Source organism: Aplysia californica, unplaced genomic scaffold (genome assembly GCF_000002075.1).
Source record: "Aplysia californica isolate F4 #8 unplaced genomic scaffold, AplCal3.0 scaffold00918, whole genome shotgun sequence".
NCBI lineage: Eukaryota > Metazoa > Mollusca > Gastropoda > Aplysiida > Aplysiidae > Aplysia > Aplysia californica.
Genome location: NW_004798188.1, coordinates 236553 through 241807, shown reverse-complemented (window position 1 = coordinate 241807; position 5255 = coordinate 236553). Strand labels below are relative to the sequence as shown.

Below are 5255 nucleotides of genomic sequence, written 5' to 3'. Positions count from 1 at the left end.
TGTGTGTGTGTGAGTGTGTGTGTGTGCGTGTGTGTGTCTGCGTGTGTGTGTTTGTCTGTGTGTGTCTGTGTGTGCGTGTCTGTGTGTGTGTGTGTGTTTGTCTGTGTTTGTCTGTGTGTGACTGTGAGTGTTTGTGAGTGTGTGTGTGTGTGTGTGTGTGTGTGTGTGTGTGTCTGTCAGTCTGTGTGTTTTAGGATGAGAGGGATACGATACAACATCCACGCAGGAATACCAAAAATTTCGTTGACTATTTTCTCTCCACTCGAGAATCGAACTCAAATCTCTTGCCTGAGACAGTAGAGAGCCAGATGGCTATGCCACAGACAGACACCTCGTTACCTCAGGATTACAAAGTTCTATCTGACATTTTTGGCCGTTTTGAGTTACTAAGACCATGAGGTCAGAAAACAAATGTTGTATCCGCTCTATCAAAATCGTAAGAATATTCTGAGTCGTTATCATGAAATTCAGAGATTTGCGTTAAGAGGAAGCTAGACATATTGTGAAAATTAAACATTTCGCCGTCAAATTTCTCCAAACAGGTCGTGGAGCAGATAGAGCTTTGTGGCTCTGACGTAGCGACTTGTGCCAACCACTTCAGACTGAAAAAAAAAAATATATATATATGTGAGGCAGCGTGGTGGAATCAGGCTCCCGTCAATTTTTGGGGCATGTAGAGTTATGGGTATCATCTTAAAGCTTGTTCGTTTGTCTTTATTTGGATGAAAAAAATATCCATTTATCTTGAATACAAGTTGAGATATTTGCGAAAGAAGGAGGTGGGGTTCAGTCGTTTTCAGAGGTAAAATTAGTGAGAAGGTGGCCGCCAAAGATTAGTTATTTCCTCAGCTTAAGAGTCCGAGTTAACTGAAAATTTATTTTTTTGTGCATTTAATCAACGTTTTTCAGAAAAATCCACAGAGACATGAGTTCTGTAATGGGCATGAAAGGTGTTGGGCCAAAAAAAACAAAAATTTGATAAACATTCACAAACCTGCGGAAAACTGCAAGTTTCGTCACTTTGATTATTTTGACGAGAGCCTGATTCCACCACGCTGTCTCACAAAGATATCTATATATATCACAAGACTGACACTTCATCACACATCAACGATATAAATTTTCGAAAAGTGAAAAATGAAACAAACATGATGCAGAAAACAATTGATCATCAAGAATGCTGTATCAATATGAGAAGACGTAAAGTAATTTTTTAAAAACGTCTTTCAATGCGAGTGCTTCGATGCTCCAATCGACGCAATTTAGGTTAAAAAAAAATAATACAAAAATTTAAAAAAACAAGAAATCTGCAATGGACATTCCAAAAAACCAAAGTACAGTGCAGCCTCTCTGTAACGACCTTGTCAGGACCAGGAATAAACATGTTGTTATAGAGAGTTGTTATAGAGAGTTGTTATAGAGAGTTGTTATAGAGAGTTGTTATAGAGAGTTGTTATAGAGAGGCAACCAAAAATATTAATAATGATTTACAGTCCGTGCCGGCTTTAAGCATGCCGGCCTTAAGCACGTTTCGGACTCAAGCACGCTAAACGGCTCTTACCGAATTTTTGCTATATAATTTACACGCCTTTAAGCACGGCAACTTCGGCTTCAAGTACGCTTCATTTACAAGACAGTCAATATTTTCATGATGACCCATCGAAGTTCGAGCACAGTTTACACCGCAGCAGTGGAGTGTGTCAAGAGAAACACAAAGAACGCAAGTGATGGACACTCACACTCACACGGGCAGAGAGGAAGGCAGAGAGATGCACACAGCTGCGCGCGTGGACATAGGATCTAGCTTAGGCCTAGGGCAAAGTTACACACTGACTAAAAAATACAAAGAGAGTCGGGGAGACGAGAAAGGGAGGCAGGCTGAGATTTTACGTTTGACCCTCGCTATCCATTAATCCTGATTGTGTATCACGCGCGAGGTGGGATGAAGGCGGTGGTACATGTATGAGTGGCACAGCGGGCAGTGGTACGCACAGGCAGTGTGTTACAGTAGGCCTAGTGTGCTGTATCGTGACTGGCCGTCTAAATTAAGTTTTCATTTCCCACTCGACCACAAAACAAAAACAAACAAGCAAACAAAAACTACCATGGCGGGTGTCTAAATAACAGTGCACACTTTTGCGGGACCGCTATAGGCCAACTTACAAACTAAGGGAAATAGCACGCGGAATTTTCTACATGAAAATCTCTGGATTATGTCTACTTCGCACTCAAGCACGCTTCGGCTTTAAGCACGCTTAAGCTTTCTCCTGATGACCGTGCTTAAAGCCGGCATGGACTGTATATATTTAAGGAAAAAATCGGGACCTAGGCTCCATGTCGCTATACACAGGATGTCGTTATATCGAAGGTCCTTATAGTTTTTGTTTCAGTAAGAGTTTCACGGCACTTGAAACAAAATAAGGTCATATAAGTGCCGAAGGTTAGGTTTTAAAAAAACCTTTTTTTTTAGTAGAGGGTTTTACGGCGCTCGCAACTGCATAAGGTCATATGAGCGAAGGTTAGAGGTGTTACAAGAGAGTAACAAACACAAAAAAGAAGGAGGGGAGATAAGGATGATAGATGTTTGACAGGAAAAAAGAAGAAAACCACACCAGAGCACCCGCCAAGCACCCACGAAAGTCGCTATAGAGAGGCTGCACAGTAAGTCATATGAGTACTTGAGGAGTATTACAGGAATAAATGGTTGCTTTTAAGCACAAGGGGGCTATCCCGAAAAATGCTGTTTTGAGAAAATGGAAGGTAAAGTTTTTTGCCCCTTGTTCAGTTTCTTTAAAAGACAAGGAGAGTTTTCTCTATAACCAAACAAATATACACACCCATGAAACCAAACTTCTCCTATAGGTAGGGCAATGCTCACTTTTGGTGTAGGTCAAGATTTCTGGAAACCCCCAACATCTGGGTTAGCCCGCTTGTCCTTCAACGCGACAAATATGGTGACAGAGTAACAAAGGTAATAACGTAGATGATTTCTCCAGCGAGCGCCTACTCCTATGTCCCCACACTGGCTCTTCTGGGCGCTGTACAAAGAAACCCCAGTAATGACAAAAAAACAAAACTAATCATTGCTCTTTTGCCCACATGAAAGACATAGATGTAAACCCCCCCCCCCATACACACACAATGGTCGAGGAAGGCCATTATTACCAGCCCAGTGGATCATGTTTTAGTTTTAGTAAGGTTTTCATTCTCACATACTTGTAAGAAATTGTACATTCACCAAATAATTCTCACATATTTGTCAGAAATTTTACATTCATCAAACAATTCTCACATATTTGTCAGAAATTGTACATTCACAAAACATTTCTCACATATATTTGTCAGAAATTTTACATTCACCAAACAACTCCCACTTATTTGTGAGAAATGTAACAATCAATAGAAACATTCCCCTAACAAACATCAAACATTTGTTAGAAATGTTTAAACATTCAAGAAAAATGTTCATCAAACAAAGCTCAAACATTGCTAAAAATGTTTTTTACATTTGAGAGAATCATTGAAACATAACAAGTCCTGAACATTTAGCAGAAACGTTCTCATGTTTGAAAGAATCTTTCAGCAAACAACTATCGTACATTTGTTAGAAATGATTTTACATTCAAGAGAAATATTAAGCTAACAACTATCGTACATTTGTACGAAACAATTTTGCTCTTGAGATATAAACATTTCAATATAACTCTCAAACATTTGTCCGAAAAGTTCCCACACTGGAAAGTAAATTTTAATAGTAAGAGTTTGGGTTTAACACGCCTATCAACGCTCTAAGGTTATTTAACCCTTTTCTCCGAAGGGGTGGGGGGGGCTATCTCTTTAACTATCGGGGCGGGTTTTCCTCACCGTGACCGAGCCCTATCTGTGACCTACTTTCTGATTCTGCCTACCGTCGGACAAAGTACAGATCTTTTTGTTCAATTTTCAGTCTTAGCCACATGTATTATCTACAGAAATGAAGGGGAAATAATGACCTATCTCAACATGCTGCTAAACACGATCGTTCTTCAGCCTGAGATTTCAGATTTGATCAGTACAAAAGTAGGAGCGGTTTTGACGCAGGAAGTGGGAGCATTTACAAGTTGCATTCCATTAAAGAATTTTGATTCCCAGATATTTTGAGGCAGAATTTTGTAAATAAAACTCTAAATTGTACGCTTACATGAAAGGTTTTGGAAAACTGTTTACCTTTAAAGTCACAATGGTAAGAATAATAATCATGATAATAACAGAAAGATAAATAGATAGATAGATAGATAGATAGATAGATTGGTAGATTGGTAGGTAGGTAGGTAGGTAGGTAGGTAGGTAGGTAGGTAGGTAGGTAGGTAGATAGATTAGCCGCATGTATAATAGAGTTTCTCCCTACAATAAAAGTGAGTCTATCTACGTGCTTCACAATCAAGGAGTCGTTACCCCAAACAGAGCCGAGAACATTCTCCGACTGCTGGGAAGCACACGGTGCAAGCTGCCATCTTAATGGGGGGCTACAAACACCCAGAGACTGGCCACACAGGTCTTAGAGTATTTTTTTTTTGTTGTAGTAACAGTTTTACGGCACTTGCAACACAATAAGGTCATAAAAGTGCCGGAGAACAGATGTGTTACTAGAGAGTAGCACGCACAAAAAAGGCGGAGAGACTTTGATGAGGAAGAAGGAGAAAGCAAACCACACCAGAGCACCCCCTAACCTCCCATTTCCAGTTTTTTAAGACAATTACCGAAACTTGGGGAATGTGGGGGGGGGGGGAGAAGGAAAGAAGGACAAACGAGCAAGCCGGATCAGGATTTGAACCAGGGACCTTACAGTTGCTTAAAAAAACATCTAATCATCAAACTACCAATGGGAATCACTACACACCAGGGGTGTATCCTTTATGAAATGTGAGCTGTGCTGACAAAATGAGTTACTTCTCACAATCAACAAATGGAGATATCCGACAAAAATCGACACTACTGTCAAATTTGTAGATTTTCTATTTATGCCATATTCTTTACGTATGATAAGCCTTTTATTATTTCATACCTATAAATTGCAAAAACCTCACCTTTAACACATTACACCCTGAGGGCCTGGACGGGAAGTCCATTGTTAGATCCTAAGCAAGGGGAAAGAACCCACCTCCCGTGAATACAAGCCTTTAAAAAACACATTTTAAAAATACTAAACAAATTCCAAAAATCCTGAAAAAATAAAAGTTAAAAAGAAAACTGAATGTAGTTTCAGAAAAATATAA

General features: G+C 39.7%; 1 protein-coding gene across 1 annotated transcript in view; it reads right to left on the bottom strand.

Annotated features, from left to right (window-relative positions):
• Positions 1-160: 160 nt before the first annotated feature.
• Positions 161-5255, bottom strand: part of LOC101855450 (TBC1 domain family member 23) — a gene marked incomplete in the record, with an annotated part of 11837 nt that continues 6742 nt past the window's right edge. The window contains 1 exon segment of the mRNA XM_013089290.1: positions 161-173.